Source organism: Artibeus jamaicensis, unplaced genomic scaffold, assembly GCF_021234435.1.
Source record: "Artibeus jamaicensis isolate MK-2021 breed Jamaican fruit bat unplaced genomic scaffold, CSHL_Jam_final contig_391, whole genome shotgun sequence".
NCBI classification, from domain to species: domain Eukaryota; kingdom Metazoa; phylum Chordata; class Mammalia; order Chiroptera; family Phyllostomidae; genus Artibeus; species Artibeus jamaicensis.
In genome coordinates, this window is record NW_026521814.1 from 4,505,134 (window position 1) to 4,530,595 (window position 25,462).

Here is a 25,462-nt window from a genome sequence, read left to right on the forward strand (position 1 = left end):
TCCAAGTTTGTATTGCTAATGTCTAATTATATAATAAGGAGAATGCTCTTATTTAAAATACATATTTACCAAAATTTCCTCAAGATTAAAAAAATTTCATTATACTATAAATGTATTATTTGGTTCAATTGGGGATGGTTAAAAGAAAATATTTTAGTAGAGAACCAAATTACAATTTGCTTCACCTTTTAAAAGAGTAGCACTTTTTACATAACAAGAAATTAATATTAGACATCCCTATAAAACTTTATTATTATTTGTTAAGAAATGTGGACCTATTTAGCAGATTTCTTCCTTTATTTTCTTTGGCTATAATATGCACACATATACACACATAGTTTAGAAAAATAGCTAATCTTCAATCCTAAAATACTTTGGGAAAGTCAGATTTTGTGACTTTCCCCAGTCTGACTTTGGGAAAGTCAGATTTTGTGACTTTCCCCAGTACAGTAACAGAAATTCTGATTTTGTTAAAAATGCTCCTCCAATAAGATGACAATATAAATGAACAAAAGAATAATTAAGGATCTTTTTTAAGTTGTTTGCAGTCATAAGTCTAAAAAAAACTAAAATAAGCCTACTGTTATTAAACAGCTCATTAAAATAATACACTAATGTAAAATATTCATTTGAGGTTTGAATTACAATTTAGGTTAAAATGGTTCAGTCTAATGGGATGGCTTAAGAAAGTGGATAATTTCTGACTTCTTTATATTGTGGGACCCAATATCAAAATATTCATAATTTCAAATGAAAAAATACTGATGACCTTTTATTTTGATTGCATTATTCATGCTTCTCTTCCATGTCTGAATCTTTTTGTCACTGATCCAAGGATGTATTCATTCACATTTGCCTGGAACATACCATATGCCAGGCAATGGGCTGACTGCTTTGGGTGTTTCAAATGAGCAAGAGATGTTTCCTGTTCTTAAGAACCGTCCAACCATATGTTACTCAGATATTAAGTTTATTATTAACACAAGACATACCTAACTAAAAGGGCAAGCTAGATTTGAAAGGGCATGGAATGAATTCTAAAGCCCAATGGGAATGATTTGGGGATTATTCACTTTTTATATTATGGCTTTTATTAGCCTAGAATGTTGAGAGTTTATACCAACGGAGTGTTGCTCCATCACAACCCACAACTGACCTTTACAACTGACCTTTTATTAAAGTAGCTCTTCAAGTACAATGCAAGTAAGTAATATGAGATTCTAAGAAGGAAAAGTTTCTTTTTTGCTAGAACTGCAAATTTAATGTTGTAGAAAATACTTATACAAACACCTATGAAAAGAACGAAAGTGAGCATTGCTTAGTTTTTTTCTTATTCTAGTACATTCAACTTATTTATTAAGTTCACCAGAGAGTTAAATTATTTCTCCAATGACTTAAAAGGACATATAAATTTGAAAGGGATTGAATGCTGTAAGCACCTACGGAATCCACATGCACACAGCTGAGTGAGTAAAGAGCTTTGCAGTAGAGTAGGAATCCAGACTCTACTTGGAATTACCCAGTACTGTGGTTCTTGTGAAAAGCTTTTAAAAGGTGATATCTTAAGAAGTTAAAACAAGTAATTAAAATAACAAAATTATTTTTGAAAAGTCAGTGAAGACACCCTTTATTTAAATTGTGCCATCAGGCAAGTGGTTAAATTAATTTATATAACCACAATGATTCAACAAGTATTTATCAAGTGCTTAGTATGTACATGGGAGCAACACCATTGAATAAAATATTCCAATATCCTTCCCTTAGAGAAAATGACATTCTAAGGGGTAGAAACACATAGGAATGAAAACCCCAAAGTTAATTACACATTATGTTAGATGGTGATACTGCTATAAAGAAACAGAAAACAGAAAAGGAAATATAGAACCTAAGGAGGGGTGGAGTTTTAAAATAAGCCTAATGACTTAGGCTTATTTTATACTACATAATTTGCACTAAAGAAATAGATATTACTTTAGCCCACATAGTCCCAATTAAAAACAAGAATGATGAAATATAATACCTATTGTTCCATTTTCTACATCATTTGTTAAGGTGAATGTTGTTAACTTATGTAAAATAATAACTAGTGTGAGTTTTTCTCAATTCCACCATAAAGACACTTTTTAAATGGTAATATATTTACTACGTGTACATGAAATATTGTAAAAATAATTGTGATAGAGAAACATACAGTTGAATGTGGATTATTAGTCTATTCACTTACTAAAGGGATAAAGACTATAGCTATTCACCTATATATGGAGAGGAGGAATCAATTCATTTTTTACATTGAATATTATAAACTTAAAGACCACTGACAATGCATATAGATGATACATGGTGCCAGAAGTGCGCGTGTGTGTATAGTTATTTTATCATCAGTCATCATTTTAAGAGAACACGGAGCATTAAGATTGAAGATAAGAGAATTAATTAAATACTACCTTATTTGCATGGTACACTATTTTTTAAAGGACATATGTCTTCCCTTGCATACTTGATTTACTAGAAGGTGTATGGAGATCTGGAAGTTAAAATAACTCATCTGGTCTGTGGTCATCAACAAATGAATTATCAGGTTTCTTTTGATGATAATCTGGTTGGAATTTTTCTGGGAAGCATTAGCTGCCGAGCACAGAAGTTTGGAGGTGTTTATAACCCAGACTACCCTGCTAATTTTTTGCAACCTATCTAGACTATAGATGAACTCAGCACATAAATATTCTTTCGGTCATAGCTTTGCTTTCCACTTTTATTTATTTTTTAAATATATTTTATTGATTATGCTATTACAGTTATCTCAATTTTTCCCCTTTGCCCCCTTCACCCAGTACCCTCTGTTCCCTCTGCCAGTCTCCCCTTAGTTCATGGCCATGGATTGTGCATGTATGTTCTTTGGCTTCTCCATTTTCCATGCTGTTCTTAACCTCCCCCTGTCTATTTTGTACCTACCAATATGTACTTCTTAATCCCTACACCTTTTCTCCCATTCTCCCCCTTTACACTCCCTATTGGTAGACCTCCAAATGATCTACATATCTATGATTCTGTTTCTGTTCTGCTTGTTCACTTAGTTTGTTTTTTAGATTCAACGGTTGATTGAACATAGTTATGAGTTTATTGCCATTTTATTGTTCATAGCTTTGATCTTCTTTTCCTTAAACAAGTCCCTTTAACATTTCATGAAATAATGGCTTGGGAATGATGAACTCATTTAGCTTTACCTTTTCTGAGATGATAGCTTTGCTGGATAGAGTAATCTAGGATATAGGTCCTTGTTTTTCCTCACTTTGAATACTTTTTGCAAGTCCATTTTAGCCTGCAAAATTTCTTTTGAGAAATCAGCTGATCGTCTAATAGGAACTCCTTTGTAGGTAACTCTCTGCTTTTTTCTTGCTGCTTTTAAGATCATCTCTATCTTTAACCTTTGGTATTTTAATTACGATGTATTTTGTATGGTCCTCTTTGCATCCTTCTTGTTTGGGACTTACTGTGCTTTCTGGACTTGTATTTCTATTTTCTTCACTAAATTAGGGAAGTTTTCTTTCATTTTTTTCAGATAAGTTTTCACTTTCTTGCTCTTTCTCTTCTTCTTCCAGCACCCCTATAATTCAAACGTTGGTACATTGGAGGTTGTCCCAGAGGATCCTTACCTTATCCTCATTTTTTAAATTCTTTTTTCATTTTGCTGTTCTGATTGAATGTTTTTTTTTTCTTCCTTGTTCCAAGTTGTTGCTTAGATTCTCAGCTTCATCCACTTCACTGTTGATTCCTCATAAGGTTTTCTTTATTTCACTTAAGGTAACCTTTATTTATGCCTGGCTCTATTTTATGCTGTCGAAGTACTCAATGAGTTTCTTAAGCAACCTAATAACCAGTGTTTTGAACTCTGCATCTGATTGATTGTTTATCTCCATTTGGTTTACTTCCTTTTCTGGAGTTTTGTTCTGTTCTTTCATCTAAGCCATATTTCTTTGTCTTCTCATTTTGGCAGCCTCCCTGTGTTTGTTTCTATGTATTAAGTAGCGTTGCCTTGAATCTGTCTTAGTAGCATGGCCTAACGTAGAAAAGCACACCTAATGGAGAAGAGCCTTAGGTAATTGCTGGGGCATGGCAACCCGTGTGAACTAGGTTGATGGAGTTTCAGATACGGTGTTGCCACTTTGTGGCTGTATGTTGGACAGGGCTCAGAAAAGGGACAATGTCCACTGTCTGGCCTCTGGATTTTTATCTGGGAGGAAACTGTCTCTCGGCATTTACCCTAATGCCACACTCTTTAAGTTCTCCCCATATGCTACTGGTGCCCTTCAAGCTGCTGCCCTGGTGTTAGAGCCCACCAGAGCCAGTCTGTATGAGTCCAAAATCCACAGAGTACTCTTTAAGAGGAGACACCTGAGAATCCTGCAATTTCTTCTACCATCCCAACCCCAGTTTATTTTTATAGCCAGAAGTCATGGGGAGTTATCTTCCCAGCACTGGAACCTTGGGCTGGGTGGTCAGGTATGAGGCTGGAATCCCTTACTACCAAGATATCTTCCAAGTTTTATTTACTATATGTAAGTGTGGGACCACCCATTCCATATTTCTGTGTCTCCACCTGCTCCTACCCATCTGAATGAATGTTACTTCTTTAATTCCCTGGTTTTCAAATTTCCATACGACTCGATTTTCTAACAATTCTTGGTGATAGATGTTTTGTAGTTTAGTTGTAATTTTTGCTGTGGTCGTGTGAGGAGGTGAGCCATGTTTACCTACACACTCATCTTGACAGGAAGTCTCCCACCACGTAAGTTAATATTACCTTAAAACTCACTTAGTCTTGACTTTACTGGATAGAATTGAACAATTTAGCTGATTTGGTAACAGAAAAATTTGCTAACTCAGTTATCTTTCATTGTTAATAAGTCAATATGACAGAACTATCTAGTCATCCAAATGAACACAATTTGGATTAGGAGGTCTGAAAACCTATTAAATATTGCAACTTCTTCAATCTTCCAAAAGGCAGGTATTATCAACAATATATTATCTAAAGGAAATAAATGTCCAGTAATGGATTATTAAAAGAAGTACACGGTAAAGGTCCCCAATATTTAGAGGGTCAATCTCTAATTAAACCAAAGCACAGAGTATTTTTTACATGTTGTAGACAGAAGAAATGGTCAACTCTAAAAGGTCACCCATAAGAAGGCAACTGGTATTGTCTATTTAGGGAAAACCAAAAGAAAAAAAATAAGAGATTCAGGGGTGTAGACAGAAGGTTATGGAGAAAAAGATGACTTCTCAAATCTTGTCATTATGTCCAAGATAGATTCCTTCTAAGCCGATATTAATTCGTTTACCTGGAAACTTTGAAGGAAAGAACTAGAAACTCTTATTTAAAGGCAATTAAAGCATGAGTTTTCAAAAGCATATGCTTTACCTTGCTTTCATTCTCCCTAAATCCACTTGACAAAAAGCTGACCCCAGGAATCATTTGAAAATTTGTAGCACTAATCCACTTCCCCTGGACACTTCCAAACGGTGACTCTTCCCCTCTTTCACAAGCCATCACCTGCAAAGACACATCTTTGAATCTCATCACCTAGAATGCTGATGCTCTGGGTAGGTCTTTCTTCTCTTCCCTATTTTCAGTGGTTCTCCAGATGACTTCTGGTCATCTTCATTTTTCCGTCTTTCTTATAATTTATCTAATACAGGTTTCTCAAACTGAGCACTATGGATATTCCTCAGCATTGTAGGATGTTCAGCAGCATCCCTGGCACTACACGTCAGTACCTCTTCAGCCACCAGTAGTGTAGACAAAAATGTTTCAGACATTGCCCAGTGTCCCGTAAGGACAAAATTATCTCAAGATGAGAAGCACTGTTACACCCTAATTTCCTCAACCTCAATAAATGTCCATTCCATATCCACCACCTCCTAATCATCTGTAGCATCTTCCTGTCAACCAAAACTCAACCAAGACACTGTAAGTTCCAGCCTCTCTTGTTTAACTGAAACTCGCCTGTTTGACTGCCTGTACATTTTAAATTTCCTTCTTTTGATTTATAACTAACCTTGTATATAAAATGCATCTTAAAAAATAAGAGTGAATCCAAAATCAGTGAGAAAATTAGATAAAGACATTAAAGTAAAATAAAAACACAGGATTAAGTCAGGAATGATGCTATGTTACCCAATGAAATTAATTCTTTTTCCTCTCATGTGTTCTTCAAATACAATAAAACTTGCATCTTTTCGTGTTCTCCAGGTATTTCTTGGAATTTAGCTTGGGCATGAGCCTTTACTTTTCTCCATCCTGTCCTTCCTTGCATTATACATGCAATGTTGAAGCCAGGCCACGGTGAATTTTCTCTTTTCTCACACCCAGGCACCCTGAGTGCTGCAGGAGCCAACTATACCACTCTGTGGATTGATGGTTTTCTAATCTGAGTTAGCCCTTCAATAGCATTCACTAATCTTTCCCCTCTGACTGTGGTCAGCCACTATTTCAAAAGTTTATCACTCCACTTTAACCACACAGTCTCTCCCCTTTGCCCTCAGTGCACCTGCTATTTTAACAAGAAAATTGAGGTCATTGTGTGAAAACTGCTTGTGTATCCTTGCAATCCTCTCTCACATCAGAGTCCACATCTATCAACATTCTTACTTTGTTTCCTCCAGTCTTAGAGGATCAGGAGTCCTTCCTGCTATTAAAAGCAAAGGCTGTGTTTGATTTTATTTCCTATCACTGATGCTGAGGATTTGCCATTAGTTACTTTTTTCTGTCTTTTATCTTCAACTTCTTCTTCAATGGTCCTTTTTCTTCAAGGTATACACACTCTGCAAACTTCTATCCAAAAAAGTAAATCAAACAAAAACATACTGACCTCTCTCTTCACTAGATTTCACTGCCAATACCATTCAATTTCTCTCCTCTCCAACTCATTCAAACTCTCCGTAGCGGCAGTCGGCAAGCATTATCTCCAATTTCTAAGATCCAGTCACTCCTCAGCACAGTGCGATCTGATTTCTAACCCCATTTAACAGAGCATGCTCTCTTTAAAGGCACTGATGGCCTGCTGTCCTTATCTTGACTGGCTCTCTCAGGGGTATTTGACAATGTTAACTTCATTTTTTCCCTTCAGTCCCAGGGCTGTTGTGACACCTCTCCCTCCTGTTTTTTTCACACCTCAGATGCCCTTTGGTAAAGGCCCTTTTCACAGGCTCTTCTTTCTCTGTTCTTTCAGAAAGTCATGGATCACAAACTCAAACACAATTAGGTGGTTATAGGTAATATAAGTGAGAGGAGTCAAGTAATTGAAAACAATAAACACTCTGTAGGCTAAATAACATGTCCCCAAAAGTTCTTGTGTTTTACTTTTGCTCAAATGACCCCCTAGAGATCTGTCCTGAGCTTATTGTTCATGTTTTCCTTGCTCTTCCTGACTAAGCAGAGCCGCTCTTAGGACTTTATTATTAACATAGATGGCAATGACTCCAGCCCTATTCTTTGATTAAACTACAGAATTACATGTTACAGTACAAATTTGAGAAGAAAGTACAGGTATTTACTATCTATTCCCCATCCCACACATGCATAGCTTCCCTCATTATCAATATCTCCCACCAAAGGGGCACATTTGTCACAACTGATGAATGAACTGCAGTTTACCTTAAGGTTCACTCTTGATGTACATTCTGTGGGGTTAGAAAAATGTATGGTGACATGCCTCCATCGTTGTAGCATTATGCAGAGAATTTTCACTGCTCTAAAAATCCTTTGTGCTCCTGTTCATTCTTCCTCCCGATACCCTAACGTGTGGCAACAGCTGCTCTTTTTACTGTCTCCATTGTGTTGCCTTTTCCACAATGTAATATACTTGAAATCAAATAGCATGTAGCCTTCTCGGATTGGCTTCTTTCATTTAGTTACATGCTTTGATTGCTCTATGTCTTTTTGTGGCTTGACAGTCCATTATTTATAGCACTGAAAAATATTGTACTATCTGGATGTACCACACTTTATCTATTCATTCACTTACTGAAGGACATCTTGGTTGCTTTAAGTTTTGGCAATCATGAATAAAGCTTCTAGAAACCTACATGTACAGATTTTTACAAGGACATAAGTTTTCAGCTCCTTTGGGTGAATACCAAAGAGTGCAATTGGTAAATCATATGGTAAGATTAATTTTATATGAAATCACCGAACTGCCTTCCAAAGTGCCTGGAACCATTCTGCATCCCCACCAGCGATGAGGGAGAGCTGCTCTTGGTCCCGTCGCTTCTGCACTTTGGTGTCGTCAGAGTTTTGGATTTGGGCTGTTGTAACAGGTGTGTAGTGGCATCTCAGTGTTTAATTTTCATTTTCCTGTTGACATAGGATGTAGAATGTCTTCTCTTATGCTTATTTTTTCATCTGCATGTCTCCTTTGAGGAGTTGTCTTTCACCCATTTAAAATTTTTTTCTTTTTCTTGAGCTTTAAAGAGCCCTTTGTATATTTCATTTTACCCAATTTTTTATTGAGTTGTTTTATATTGTTGAGTTTGTAGGGGTTTTTTTAGAAAAATGAGAAATACAATTTATTTATATTTTCCTAATACAATCTTTTAAATTTTTAAAATTTTTTAATGTAACCTTTATTGTGTTTTTTTCATTACCATTTGGTCCCGTTATACTCCCCTCCCTCAAGCAATCGCCACAAGTAGTTTCTTTATAAATATTCCGGATAAAAATCTGCTGGGAGATGTGTAATTTGCAAACTATTTCCCCTTTTGTGTCTTGTTTTGTGTCCTCTTTGCTGTTTTTCAGAGTAAGATAAAATCACATTTATCAAAAACTTTGATGAATTCATATTGAACAAATTATTTCTCTTATGGATATCGGTTTCAGTGTTGTATCTAACAGTTCTTTGCTTAACTCCTCAAAGTTACAAAAAGTTTCACATATTTTTCTTCTAAATGTATAATTTCATATTTTACATTAAGGGATATGATTAATTTTGAGTAAATTTTTGCATAAAGTAAGATAATGAAGTTCAATATTTTCCATGCAGACATCCAACTGTCCCATCACTATTCTTTTTTAAAAAATATTTTATTTATTTTTTTAGGGAGAGGGGAAGGGAAGGAGAAAGAGAGGGAGAGAAACATCAATGTGTGGTTGCCTCTCATGTGTCCCCCACTGGGGACCTGGCCTGTAACCCAGGCACGTGCCCTGACTGGGAATTGAACTGGTGACCCTTTGCTTCACAGGCCCACGCTCAGTCCACTGAGCCACACCAGCCACGGCCCATCACTATTCTTAAATGACTATCTTTTCATTATTAAATTTACTCTGCACTTTTGTCAAAAGTCAGTCATGTTTGTGTGGTCCAATTTGGGCCTTCATTCTGTGACACTGATTACGTATTTATACTATTTCCCACTATCACACTATTGATTACTATAGCTTTATAGTGAGTTTAAAAAATTTTTTTTAAGATTTTATTTATTTACTTTTAGAGAGAAGGGAAGGGAGGAAAGGAGGGAAAGAAACACCAATGTGCAAGAGAGAAATCAACTGGGGACCAGGGGACCACAACCCAGGCCTTGTGCCCTGACTGGGAAACAGATGCGACCTTCTTCGGTTCACAGGCCGCTGCTCAGTCCACGAGCCACACCAGCCAGGGCTACAGTAAGTCTTGAGATCAGATGGTGTGCATTCATTCTTTTCAAAAATCATTTTCACATTCTAATTCTTTTGCTTTCCCTTATAAATTTTAGAACCAGCATGTTGATATGTCTAAAAAATCTTTCTGGGCTTTTGACTGGAAAATTCATGTATATTAGAAAATGCTCCAAATTCAACTTAAATAAGAAAAGACACTTGAAAAAATTCACTGCATATGTAAGATAAAAGTTATCTATATTATTAAATATAGTTATTAGATATCACTAAGAAAATATACACCTCACTGGCTAGGCCTTGTGGGAAGTTTTTATGAGAGTTTCCAATGACCTCTACACTTGAAAGAAAATGTTCAACATAAATAGTCATCAAAGATATTCCATATGTAATAGTCATATAAACATATAAAACTTTGGGAAATAATATAGCATTTATCAGAGCATCATTTTTAAGGTTAGATTAAACTTTGAGTTCATTTTCTACTTCTATGAGGATTTAGGCAAACTGTTTAAACTTTCTAATGTTGAGATACTTTATTAATAAAGGAGATACAGAATCTGGGCCATTATCAGCATTCAGTTGCGGATTATTATCATAAATATACTCAGTATTGATGGACATGTGGGAAAATGAAATGTATCATACTACAGGAATGGGAAAGTAAAGTTTTTTAAACTTTTTTAGAAATTTACTTGTCAAGTTATAGAAAATAACATTACTCTTTGAACTAGGGATTCCAAAACCTTTAAAAGTTTAATGAAATAATCAGTTAATGAACACAAAGCTATCTACACGAAGATGTTTATTGAAACATAAAGTAATGAAAATAGAAAACAACAGCATGACTCAAAAATAATGAATTGTTCAAAATGTATTCAAAGTAATATTCTGAGATAATTAAAATAAAGGTGTCTCCAACTGCATAGTCTGAAAGATGCTTTATAGCTTTTGTTTTTGCTTAAAGAAAGTTTTCAGAGTATGATGCTAATTATGCTCTTCAACAATATACATGTATGTGAGTGTGTAAATACATGTGCGCACGTGTACACACATACATGTAGTAAAAGTGGCTGTTCCTGGGTGGTTAGTTGTAGATTTAATTCATTGCCATCTTAGAGTTTTTCAGTAGTCTCCAAATTTTCTGAAAACATATCTTATTATTATAAAATAAAGATAAGTTGAAATATGAACTATGAAGGTATGAAAAATCATAAACTATGTAAACAAGTAGTCAACTACTTAAAACATTATTTCACAGGTGACAGTAAAGGGTGATCAGCCTTTTATTTAAGGACATCTACAAATTAATAACAATAAGACTGAAGTAGAAAATGGGCTACAAGACATGAAAGAACAACTTGCATAAGAAAAATATAAGCAGCTAATAAACATATTATAATTTTTGTGTATCTAATTAGCAAAGATTGTTATTGCATAGCTGTTTCATTGTCATATATTGTTGATGGAAATATGATAGCAGCAAAATATTTTAAGAAACCCACATGCTTATGCTCTCATCTTAAACAAACAATAGATTTCCAGACAAAAAGAAATAAATTATAGCCTTGTATATAATTGTTTGAAACATTGAAAGTAGCATATATGTTTTATATTAAGAGGATTGTCTTAAAAATTTTGGTACATTCAGAAGAGATAGTATTACAAAGCGCTAAAATTTTATTTACTAGAAATTTTAATGACTTAAAAATACTAAGAATGTTAGAGAACAAAAATTTTAAAAGTGGAGATAATATAAATTATATAGAGGGATCATTAAATAAATAAAGGGCTCAGAAATTAAACCAAAATTCTTACAAATATTTTATAATAATGTGAACATTATAAATAGTATTTAAAATACAAACATTTTCTTTCAGAAAAATGAATGGCAAGTGCTTTATTCTGTTTATTCATTTCTAAATGGTTATGATTTTCATGTAAATTATCTTAATTAAAAAAAGTATACTGTTTTCTTTCTGTGCCCATTCTTTTCCTGCTACTGTGTTCACCACCTCAGTTCGAAGTAGCCAGTCATCTAAGTCAGGATGCTGCAAAGAACTGTGATTATTTCTTCTCACTCATTGTCACTTCTAGAAAATCATGATTACATTCTCCTGATTTTTTTCTTTATGCTACTTCTCATCCCCTCCTGGGAGTTGTGTTGGCAGTACCACCACTTGGATTCTGTTGCCCTTCATCTCTCACCTGGATAAAGTGAGAGCCTACTGATGTACTTTCTGATTCTATTTGTGTCCCTTCAAATCCATTCTCAGTACAGTTGCTCAGATGTTCAATCTAAAACAAATATCTGACCATGACCTTTGTTCTCTTAACTTTCTTCAAAGATTTCCCATACATCAACTAAAGCCAAGTTACTTTTCTCAGTTGCATGCCTTCTGTATTCTTCAGCATCTTCACTTACCATGCTTAATCTGGATTCCACATTTCATCAGTCTGAACTCTGTTATAGTCACCCCCTTGAGTTCATATTTTGTGCCTTCACATAGATGCTTTTTCTGGTTGAAATGCTCTTCTTTTCATCGCTTCCTCCCTCTTCTTTGCTTCTTAAATTCTCTTTATTTTTAATTTTTAAAAATGTCATTAAATTTATTTGGGTGACGTTGATTAATAAAAATATATAGCTCACAAGTGTACAGTCTGTAATATATCATCTGTATATTGCATTGTGTGTTCACCATCCAAAGTCAGATCTCTCTTTATACTGGCTTAGAGCCCCACCAGAAGTTTTTCTGAGCTATTTCCATGTTTTATTTAGCATCTTATGTTTACTGAGTATGAGATAATTGATCACGTTATTCAAATGACCTCTTTACATGTTGTCTGCCCCTCAAGACCAGTGACCTCCAAAATATTACGCATATGACCTGTGGGGTGAACAAGAATATCTTCTGAGAAGCAAAGTAAAATATCAGTATTTGTGTTTATGTTTCCTCATCATTTCTAACTTCTATGTTTAGATGATAATTTAGACAACATATGTATATAGTAATACATTATATTATATATAAAAGCATGGATGTATAGGAGTGAAATATATGTAGAGACAGTTGTTTACTGGTGGGGATGCATAATTAAAATGCTTGAAGATCACTACACTGAAGCTTCAGAAAGAATGGACAGCTTATTACCCAGACCATGTAGCAAAGTGCTGGGCACATGGGAACTTTGCTGAATTTCACTGAGGTTAAATTTTTTAAACTATCCACATTTATGAAGTTAGTTGTGAAGTGATTTAAAATTTGGATTAAGGTGGAAATTGTCTTTCATTTACTAAACTGAGAATTAGAGGGAATTCTCTAATTAGAGGGTATGAGAATTAGAGGGAATTTGATAGAGAAAAAATGCAATAGAGAAAAAGTATATACTGAAACAATTTTCATGATTGCTAATGGTTTTAAATAGTGAGGAATAAGAATGGATGCATGCTTATAGTTTCCCGAAGGTAGCCGAAAATGCATCATTGTCCTAAACTAGAAGATCTATGAGTATTTATAAAAAGGAGTATACATTTTCAAACTAATGAAATTTTGAGGATACAATGTTTGTTGATCTCGATTCTAAAAGAAGTCCTTTAAAAATTCCCTTTATAAGGAGCTGCTCAATTCATACAGCATTATGATAGCTGTCAATTAGTTCCACTACTAATCTGATAGAAGGGCCATAGTCCCGAACAGAAGAATTCCATTCAAAAAGTTTGATTATCCTACATTGAATGTCTCTCCTAAATTTAATAAAATTATAGTTCTAGTTATCTATGATTACAAAGAATGTAGGAAAATTGTATCAGATATTTTTCATATAGCCTCATGTATTAAGAAAGAATAAAACAGATAAAATCTATTTCAGAACACCTTTAAAAATCTCTTACTATTGAAGTTATTTTATTCATCAAAATGATTTTTCATCACAGGATCGTATGCCCCTGATTGGTATGGCTGAGTGCATTGAGTGCCCAGCCTGTGAGCCAAAGAGTCACCAGTTCAATTCCCAGTCAGGGCACATTCCTGGGTTGCAGGCCAGGTCCCTCATTGGGGGCATATGAGAGGCAACCAATCAATGTTTCTCTCCCTCTCTTTTTCCCTCCCTTTCTCTCTCTCTAAAAAAAAATATTTATTTTAAAAAAGATAATATGACATGCTTTAAACACAAACACTTAAGAAATTGTCTTTAACATAGGTTGGGTTTCCAGTTGTCAATATAATATAAGTGTTTCTTCTACCTCCAGCCAAAAAGACTTTATTTTTTTAAGACAATGTAAATTATTAAAGGTTAAAAAATTGACTGCACTTTCATACTTTATTTTATTTCTAGATATCTTACTTTTTGGATCTTTAAAGAAAGAAATGTGGTGTAAATAACAGTCAACAGTACAAAAGTTCATTTAGAATAATGTAACTCATTTCCAAACTCTCCATCTTGGTCATCATCACCCGAATCTCAGCCTGACTGAGGAAGTGTTCTGCTCTGAAATCCATTTTCCACTGCAATTCATAGTAATGGGAATCCCTTACTTAGCCATCTCACTTGACAGTCTCATAAGGTTAAAGGGCAGAACAAGTGCTAAGGGGGCCAAGCTGCCGCATGCTCCCATCCTGTGCTCTGGGGTGAAACTTCCAGAGATTTATTGATGCCGCGGGACTGGCAAAATGAGAGAAGCACCAATTTTCTCCATGGCCTTCACCCTTTCTCACAGGCCACAGAGAACCACTGCTATCAAAAGGAAACTAGAATTTGCCTCTTCTGTGTTCTTGTCAAGCCAAAATAATAGAATTTCTTTTTTTTCTTCTCAAGGATGTTTTACTAGATTAAATTATAAATCTTAAGAGGATATTGCTTTTCATCAGAACATGTAGTGTATTTCCATTTTTTTCTGTTTACTGATATGTGAATAGTGATTATCAGTAATATCAGTAATAAATATCAGTAAATATCAATAATAAGGATTATTCACATATCAGTAACAGATGTCAGCTTCATGTTTTAAGTTGAAAGCTTTACAGTAACTTGACAAGAATTAGAAATTGTGTTTATAAATAGGCAAAATATAAGACAATATCTTCTGTTGTTTTTAACATACCTATTATAGTAGTTTCTGTTGGTAAGATCAATACAACATACAATGAATCCTAAATTTATGCAAGAATAATTCTTCTCATAACTGTAAAATTTGAAAAATGTATAAAAATGCATGTAATAAAATTAATGATCTCATCAAAGGTTATACTGCTTCTCATAGTCAAGGAACATCTGTGATTTAAGATGAGAGAGCCCAAACTAGGTGTATTTCATTTAGACAAGGCCTGAAAACTCGTTGTCTGAACACTGAAGGTATATTTTGTTTGCCCCTCATAGGTTTGTTTGTTTGTGTTTTCTGATTACATTTGCTGAACTTCTACTCACTTTATTACTCTGTTCTATTTCACATTTGTTACTTGTCTGCTCCTAAAGTCATCTGAGTTTGTTACCCCAGCTTTAAAAAGTCCTTATTGCATGATTTTAAAAACACTGACAAGTGTATAAGGTAGATTTTCTTTTCTTTTTTTAATATTTCATTTACTTGTTTTTAGAGAGAGGAGAAGTCAGGCAGAAAGAGAGGGAGAGAAACATCGATCAGTTGCCTCTGGCAGAGGACTCTACCTGCAACCCAGGCGTGTGCCCTGACCGAGAATTGAACCAGTGACCTTTCACTTTGTGGGAGGATGCTTAACTCACTTGGGTCAGGGCTAGGGCAGATTTTCTTTCTTCTTTTTTTTTCTTTTTAAAGATTTTACTTATTTATCTTTAGAGAGAAGGCAGGGGAGAGAGAAACAGAGGAAGAGAAGTATTGGTATGAGAAAGATACCTGGATCAATTGCCTCTCACACACTCCCAGCTGGGGATCTGGCCTGCAACCCAGGCATGTGCCCTGACTGGGAGTCAACCTACGGCCTTTCGGTTTGCAGGCCGGCACTCAGTCCATTGCGCCACACCAGTTAGGACAGATTTGCTTATATATTATAGACATGTGAAATACTCTTGGGGGTATTTGACAGTATTTACTAAAATATAATTCCTCTGATCTTATTATATCTTTCTAAAGTTGTTCTACAGAAACATTGATATAGCAGCATAAAGGATGTTCACTGATAAATTAAGAATAAAAAATGAAAAGTCTTCCAAATGTCTGTAAATAATGTATTAGTTTAATCATAAATTATAGTAAACCTATGTAATGAAATATTATGTAGCTCTTTAATAAAAGAATGAGATAGTTCTAATATACACTGATGTGGAAAGACATCAAATAGATATTAAATTATAAAAGAGTGGCAAAATAGTTTTATTTTTCTGTAACTAATTATCTCATTAAAATAACAATAAATTACTATATGGTTAGTGTACACCAAGCGAGTAATGGTAGCTCTCCTTGATGGGGTGAGATTATGGTTTTCTTCTCATATTCTAAACACATATTTCCATAAAATTCAAATTATAGAGCAAGCATGTATGACACAATAAAAAGTTAAACTGCAGGCACCAAAAACACTAAAATTTTCTATAAAGCATATAGCATAATATTCCATTTTCCTATATTGATACCTGAGACATAGATTGGCTATTGATACAGTAAGAATAGTGGTATATATAATACAGTTCAAATTGTAAATACTCAGTGGATTAGATTTAATAGCTTTTTGGTACTTTTTGTTCTTTTATATAAATGAATAAAATTCATCTTAAATGTGTAAGTGAAATTGTTAAAATCTGATTCATCCTTAGGAAGAAGGAGAACACTTACATATTTAGGTGCATATTTTTCATAGACATGAGAGGTGAGACACATTTGGATGTTCGTGAAAAGTTTTATGCTGGGAACTGGGTCTGTTCTAAATGCTTTAGATATCTCTCTGTCTGACTCACCTTTAAAAATTCTGTAGTAATCTGTTTTGAAAGGTAAGAAGAAATGTATTCTTCCTGCTGTTGAGAAGACAAATTTGTTATCTTTGCCTTAATCATGAACCAGACACTGGGTTGCAAAATAAACTTGGCAAAATTTAGTTGCCCTGTCCTTGTAGACCATTTGGTCTGCAAATGGACACATGATCTATGAGATGGCCTTCCCATCATCAAGGATAGAATCGAGAATGAGGCTAGCTTGCATACAGGAAAAGACGTTCCCGTGCTAGCCTTGGAAAATTTTATGTCTGACCTGATCACAGTGACAGCTTTACTGCCCTGATGAGAGAGAATTAAAACCTTGCTGGCCGGGAGAGGAACTTGACGATGAAGAGCAGATCACAGTTTGGAAAAATGAGATCATGGCTTGGACTATTTTCATCATTGTCAATAGCAAACATATACTGAGCACCCACCAGATGAAAGGCATTGAATTAAGTGTGGTGAGGCTGATGTTATGAAACCCACATGAGAAGCTGACAGATTAATACATATGGATGCAGTGGATTCAATGATATATTTAGTCAGTCTGCACATCACCAGAATTGGTAACATTTGAAAGTTTCTGTTTCCTATGAAACTACAACTCCTCAGAAAAGTTCACACAAAACTTTGCATGTTAAATCAAAGATTCACTCATCCATAGATCCCTGGTTTTACATTAAATTGATTTTCTCAGGTTAACACTAGAGATGAACAAAACAGTCTGGTTCTGGACTCCAGGGTATATGCACATTTGTGTGCTGATAATATACTTCCAAAGTTCAGTTTAATTAAATGGCCAGAATATGTCAACAACCTTTATGAGCATTTGTCACTTTAAATACAAAGTATCATATATTGCAGTTGCTCATTAAGTGGTAGTAGTTCTGTTGATGTTGTTCTAATGTTAGTTAAGGACAGACAGTCTGGAAGTTTTAAAATGCAACTTCATTTGAGCTCAGATTGCTCATGTTTACTTATTATTAATCACGCTTAAGCAGTTTCCTTCAAAGTGCATCTGAGAATGCATTTTACTTCTTCCCTAAATGTCCACTGACTAAGATTTCCACAGTGTCTTCCTAAATTTCAGCTGAATATGGTTTTCACATGGTTCCATCTGTCAGCGAGCCTGCCAATATGCTATGAACACATGAAAATCAGACTTATCACCTTAAAGGTGACAGATAATAACTGTCTTTAAGTCTTCTATATTTTTTCAGGTTTTTATTGACCTTGCCTTTATGAATTTATGCTTAGAATTTCTAGCACGTCTAATGTTAAACATGTGTTAAGCCTTTCATTCAGTTCAATACAGTAAGCAGAAATGTGTGTAAGGTTATTTGAGCTCATATAGTGCTACAGGGACAGAGGTACAGACTCAGATTTTAGCAGAATCCACTCATCCTTCCAAAATTACACATTTAACCATGATCCACTGTATGTAGTTCTTTCATGTGTGTCAGTAATGGGACACGGGAAATGTTACATTACAGGAGATCAAGATTTTAAATTGTGTTTTCAATTACATAGTGAATAAACAATATCGCTTAATATCAGTTAATATGTATTAATTTTAGATCTGAAATAAGATCATATGTTGTTATACTGGCTGTAGCCGTTGGTTCCATATCTATCAGATGTATGGTGGTCCCCAAAGGGAAATTAAAAACAATCAAACAGGGAACTCTGCCTTCCCTTTTCTCTATCTGTCTCAACGGACTCTCTGAAAGAGCTATCCATAGCATCTGGATCTCCATTTTTCACGTGGCACTGTCTCTGGTGCCCAGGGCAGAAGATAAATCAACTTATTCAAATGTCAGGAGAGAAGGATGGCGGTTAACAAACTCGACTGCTACTGACCCATTCAGCTCCCTGCTGCTTTTTCATTACTGTGGCGAAGGAAAAAAGCAAGGGGTGAAAAGCTACATATGAATGCAAGTGGGTTTACAGATCCTGACCTTGGGAGTTCTCAGCTTTAGGGATTTGATGGCCCCGTGGTAAAAACATTCAGAGACTGAATAACTGGGTACTCACAGGCCCGATGCCAGAAACCTCACCTTTTCCAAATGAAAATATCCCTGGGTCCTAGATATATAATGAATGGCATTTGTCTGCTCCTTCCTATCGGTGTTGTATTATGAGCAGCTGAAAGGAAGACTTTCATTATTAACAATTAATACCTTCTGTCAATATTAAAAGTATAAATATGAGAAAACATTATTACTAACTTTAAACTCATTTGTTATGAATTATTTGCAATTATCCAGAATGCAACACTTCCTCTTGGGGAGCTCATGATTCTTTTTCTCTTTTTACATTTCATCAATGGTACCTCAAAGCAATGATCATGATGTTGCTCACTCAGAACTGCCTTTTCTGTGCCCTGTTTCTTATGCTTTTCCTTTTCTCCACCCTCCCCTTTCTGTTTTCTTCTCATATGATTGATCTTAGAGTTTTTCTCTCTCACCTTAATTAAATTTATGACCTAGAACCTCTGTTTGCCTTCCATTCTTATTTTTTATTTGTTCAATTCAGAAAGCGCTTATTATCTCCCACGGGTGCAGGCACCGAGGATTCTCGGTGAATAAGCAATAGCTTCTGCCTTGAGAAAACTACAGATCTTTTTCTTTTGGGCTCCTGAAAAGGAGCAAGAAAGCAAAACTAGAATGGTTGAGAATAAAGGAAGAGGACAATGTCGATCTTTATTTTTAGCATTATTAGCAAGGGTCCACCGCTCCAGCAGTATTCCCAGCAGTCGTGGGGGCTACAGTTCTTTTAAGGGGCACAGTCTTTCATTGGATACTATAGGAACGCCTATAAATACAAACACCTCTGAGAGAGATTAGTTAATTAAGCTCTTCCTATTTGGGAGTCCCATGGTGCATTGTTTAATTTCTTTTATTATTATTATTGTTATATACCATTCTGCCTCTAATTGTGTGATTTCCCCTAAAACTAGTAGGAGAAAAGTGGGACAGGCAGGCCATTTTGAGGCTGGGATTTCAATTTCTGGTGACACTTTCATTGAGCCTTTCAGTAAGTAGCATTCTCACTTCTTTGAAGGTGATATTAGCTGCCTTTACTTTCCCATATTCTTCATAAAATAATTATCTCTGTGATCTCTGCCACTTTCTCACTGAATTCATTTTCTTTTTTTCATTTTCTTTTTCTTTTTGATATTAGAGAGAGGGGAAGGGAGGGAAAAGTAGAGGGAGAGAAATATTGATGAGAGAGAGAAATATCTATCGCTTGCCTCTCGAACGCTTTCCAACAGGGACTGAACCTGTAACCCAGGCATGTACCCTGACCGGGAATTGAACTGGCAACCTTTCAGTTTGTGGGATGATGCCCAACCAACTAAACCACACCAGCCAGGGCCTCATTTTCACTCTGCCTCTTCTTTTCTGACTCTTAAGGAAGAGGGGTCATTCCTAGTCTTTCATTATTTCCATATAGCCTTACAGAGCCATTTTGTGGAATTGCTTTCAAAATGGATTATTGACATTTTCAGTGACATCCTTGTCAGCATCTTGCCTTGACAGTTCTTTAATTTTTTTACATAATCGTCTCCATGGATAGCAATAGATATTTTATTTATTTGCTTCAGAATATTTAATTAAATAATAATGAAAGGGTTTCTCTTTGCATTGAGCCTTGAAACATTTTCTGGAATGTGACAGTACAATTGTGAATACTATTTTAGGGACACACTCATTTGTGGAGGATCTAGTATCTGTCACCATTATTAGGTAGCTGCCTTACCAGCTTATCAAGTAGAAACTTCTATGTATGACATTTCTATCACCTCTTACTTTATAGTTACCCCAGAATATATTTAGGGATTTTCCCAAATTTGGTGAAGAAATATTCTTACGATGGACTGTAGCAAGCATGATTGTGGGGTAGCTTAGAGGGTGAGGTGTTGTTTAAGCAACCATGACAGGCATTGATTTTGTCCTTTTTCTTGTTATGGAGTCTTGTCCTTTTTCTTTAAAATGCATGCAGTTCTGCCCTGGCTGGTGTAGCTCAGTGGATTGAGTGTGGGCCTGCGAACCACACGATTGTGGTTCGATTCCCAGTCAGAGCATATGCCTAGGTTGCAGGCCAGTTCCCAGCAGGGGACTCATGAGAGGCAATGATACATTGATATTTCTCTCCTTCTCTCCTTCCCTTCCTCTCTAAAGATAAAAAAATAAAATCTTAAAAAAATAAAATAAAATGCATGCAGTTCTTTGCATTCAACTCCATAGTGTATTTACATTTATCAGAATATGATAGAATGCTTTGATTACTTAAAACGTTTTCTCTAAGTATTTTCAGTAAAACCGACAGGTCAACATGCACGGTTTTTACTCTGGGTTTATGTTAATTCCAACATGCCTCCCCTGATAGAGAAGCAGGAATTGACAAGAATTTGCTTTTTTCCTTCACCCTGTTCGACTAGGACCCTGAGTGTTTTCATGGCTAATGTACTTGATTTGTTCCTTCTCATGTACTCACCCACTTTACTCTCATTCCTACATAATGACAGTTCACCTGACATTCTATAAAAGCCTCACCTGCTTGTTCAAGATGTGATTATGTTCCCCTAGTGCTTGTGTACTTAAAATATTTTTCATAGCTCGTCTACATGTCTTTCAGTGAGATCTCCTAGAGAATAAATACTGCTCTACTGTATAATTTATAGTATGACTTGCATGGCTAGGGTATGTTTAATAACTGCACCTTGATGATGATTTTCAAATTTTTTGACCACTTTCCTTATAGGACCTTCTTGCTTGAATTACTGTGGGTTTGTGGCACTTCAGGTGGTCACCTCCTAGTGATTGGGTTAACAGTAAGGAAGTAGGCAATGATAACAAATGGCATAAATGTTAAAAATAAATTTAATTTGTATCTTAGCTTTTTTTGTTTGTTGTTATGTGAAACTGATTCCTAAGTAGGAGTGTCAGAGATTTTACTGGAGCAAATTGTAAGAAACTTTCTGGACTTAAAAGTTGAGGTGTCTTCAGATGAAATCGACAGGCAAAGCCTCATTCTTGAACTTAAGAGATCTCCAGAGTAGCTAGTGTAACATCAGTAAACCAAAAGGATGAAATGCCAAAAGTAATTGACCTGTAGACCATCTTCCAATAAAACAACATGAAATTACAATACTGTGCTGTCCCAACCTCCGTGCTATTACTATTCCTGAAGAGCACAGTGCATTGTCTCTCTGAGGCAAGGTGTTGGCTGGCAACCAGTTCTCCCTCTTGTTGTTCTACAATGCATTGACTAGGCTGTTAAACTTGTTTATATTATTTGCTTCAGTGGCTTGCCCTGGCAAATTACTCCCTGCCTTTATTGTTAAATTCAGTGCCCTCGTAGTGTTTTAATTTTGGTTTGTAGCCCAGTGTTTAACATTTCCATTAGTGTAAACAATATTGGAGAAGTCGATGTTCTCTCTGAGACAGAAGCTTGTAACACTCATCTCATCTTCTATTTGGAAGTCTTTTACTTAGAAAACTCTTTATTTTTGCATTTAAAATTATCTTAATTCTATGGGAAACATAATTAATACCTCCGTTCTCCTTCTTTGTTCTATTGCTGGGCAAGGCATTCTCTTCGTTATCTTCTTGGAATGCTTAACTGTGAAGTCAGCTTCTCACTATTCTCTGCTCACTAAGCTCTGGAGACACGTGCAGACTTTCCTCCTCTATTTCACAAGACACCTCATTGATCTCCCCGGTTTTATCTCACCAGTTCATTGTTTTCCCCAGGAATCCCTGCTGGCTTGTTCCTACAGTACTCTGGCTGCATTCTGAATTACATACTTTGTCTAAATCTCTGAAGCCTGAACTCTGGATTCCAGAAATGTAAAGGGCAACTCAGCTGCCTGGTGCTGCCTGCAGGGGACAATCTATTTGCATTGGTGGTTGTTTGGTAGTCTCTCCGTATTTATCTTTAACAGGGTTTCTGAATAATTTGTGTAATTTATGCATCTAGAAATAACATCACAGGAACACTTTGCATATATTTTTAAAACTTAAATAATTTTATGTGGCTGGGTTTTCTCTGAAAAGCATACCTCTCCAAAGAAAATGTTCTAAGTCAATATTTCATATGCCATCAATCCATCAACCTCTTGTTCTTGAATATCCACCTGAAGGGTTAGTTACTCTTCAGAGTTGAAATTCTAGTTCAATCAGTGTCTAAAGCTTCTGGCCTCCCTCTCCTCGCCTGCCCAGTTATCACATCCTCTCTACTAACTGTTTTTAGACAGTGAGGAGGGGCTGTCAGGTTCATTTACTTCTTGTATAATTCACATACTGGAGATTTCGTTTTTAATGTTAATGATGGACTAAAAGAGGTTGATTAGTTGATGGAATATAAAATACTTACTTTAAATTCTAGTAATCAGCATTGTACAAGATGTTATATAACATTTTCTTTGGAAAGGCATAATTTTCAGAGAAAAGTATGGACTAAATAGGCAAGGGTCTGTTTGCCTTATTCTCTCTGCCTTATTCTCTCAATGGGATGGCTTTTCACATTGCTTCTAGAATTCGTGCTCTCAGTATTCATGAACACATTAGAGGTTTTCCAAGGTCAGCCATTGCCCCAAGGCCTCTCTCCTCTTTTGCAATTTCAGAACATCCTGAATAGGGGTCTGCCTACCACATAAAGGGTAGTACCTGCCATCAAAGTTTTCTGCACGTTTTATGGCACAGATCCTTCTCCCCACACGTCTAGAACACTGTGAGGCATCCAGCTCAGGTGACACCCACGGAGGGGGGGGGGGAGGGAGGCGAAGATAAATTAGATCATCTCTGCCTATAGAGACCACAAATCTAGGTGCAATGTCTAAACTCCCATACTGGCAATAGAGACCTCTTACCCCTCAGCAGCTGCTGCGTCTCCACCCTGAGCAGTTGAATAGCTCCCTTCCATTGTGCACTCGGTAGAGACACAGGTCTCCAGGGACCCCAGGTGTAAGGTGCATGTTTGTATTTGCCAAACTAACGGAGTATCGAGTCCACTAGTCTCTTCTACGAATTTTGTATTTTTCAAAAATCTTTATATAGTGTCATAAAAGCAAGTTCACTTAGTAGTGAGCAAAATCACCCCCATACCAAGAATGAAACCGAGACTCTGTGTGGTCCAGTGATTCATCCAAAGTTGTGGCCAGAGCTAGAACTCTAAAATCTGGTCCCTTCGCAGTGTTGTTGCTGGGAGTTTCCAGATACAGCCATCACAGCCTGGAGCACTAATTAGAATTTTCAAAGAGCATTGTTCAAATTGCCGGTTCTTTTTGAGAAATTTTGATACATCATCCTAATACTCCTCGCTTTCTACTCTCTCCTTTTAAAATTAGTTTCCTTAATTCAGAATATTATTGATGAGGTTGTTCTGTATAAGTGAATGGTATGGAAAAAATAAAAGTGTTTATAACCAATCCTTTGAGACTTAGATGAAACATTCTAAGGAGAAAAAAAAGCCCATACACAGAAATTTTTGCATATAATATTCTTGGACTCAGATGTCTTAAAACTCACTATTATACAACCAAGTGTGATCCTGTCAATATTAATAAATATATACACATATACATACACATATATTATTTATATGATATATACACTATGAAACAAGTGCCCATACGCATAAATGTGTAAATATGCATGTATATAAAATATAACACTTAAAAGACTCCAACAATTTAGTGTAACATTAACTGCTTTTTTCACTTGTAAGTATATTATGAACCTCTTTTCATATCATTAAACATTGAATAATTGCATAATATGTTTATCCTATATGGCTGTATCAAATTGTATGATAAATTCTAAACAGTGAAATTGTTTATATTTTCCCACTATTTATAATGATTCTTACTTAGAGTTAAAATTTTAAATACATATATGATTATTCTTTCTGTATAAATACCTAGAATGAATTTAAGCATCTTTGATAAGAAATGCCAAATTGGTGAACATTTATGTATCTTGCACATTCTGGTTTCAAAGGATTGTAGTGTTTTCTCTTAATTATAGATTCGTGCAACAGAATAGAATGATCATTTAGGAGTACTCATACTCTTTAAGATCTCTGACAACAAGTTTTTATGGCATATCCAAGAGTAAGTCTGAATGATATTTTTCTGAACTTACCAAGAATCTGTGCTTTAGTAAACAGCAGCGGACCCTCAAACTCCTCTAAAACAGATCAAACAACAGTTGTTTCTTACTAACCGTTGCAATGTGTTCTGTGGCTGTGTCTTCTCCTGAAGAGGCTGAGGCTGACAGTTACCTGGTTCTCTAGGAGACCTGAACCATCAGTTGACTCACATTTAATCTGAGGCCTTGGACCAGTTGGTCTCATTCGTCTTCCTTCAGTGTGCCAGACACCTACCTAGACCGCAGGTCTTTAGCTGCTCTTATCACTAACATACTTCTAGATTCTTATATTTGTTATAATTTTCATTAATAGAATTTTTATTTATTTAATTTTTATGCTTTTTTTATAATAGAAGACAATGTTTATAACAAGGACTGACCACTCAAGATGTGCAAGTTAAAAGTACACTTAGCTCATAAAGGTAGAAATAAAAGTTTGTAAAAAATAATTCAGCTAATATCTTGTGAAAATTTAAGTTATATTTTAATCAAAATTTGAAACTAGATATGAGAGTATATCACATATGCAATATCATTTAGTTACATCTTTAAAAGGTCAAATATGTGATTCTCAAATATTAAACAAAGCTGATTTACTCAAGAAAAGGACAGGGACTTCTCAGTTATCAAACTCCATTGTTTTCTCTCTGTTCAGAATTGTGTTGACATTCTCCTGAGAAAGGTAGAAGTTGATTCAAATAGTAACATTTAT

At 35.4% G+C, this 25,462-nt stretch overlaps 1 protein-coding gene across 2 annotated transcripts in view; it reads left to right on the forward strand.

The window, feature by feature from the left end:
- Positions 1 to 25,462, forward strand: part of CSRNP3 (cysteine and serine rich nuclear protein 3) — a 189,379-nt gene that overhangs the window by 45,128 nt on the left and 118,789 nt on the right. The gene's annotated exons all lie outside the window — the stretch shown is intronic.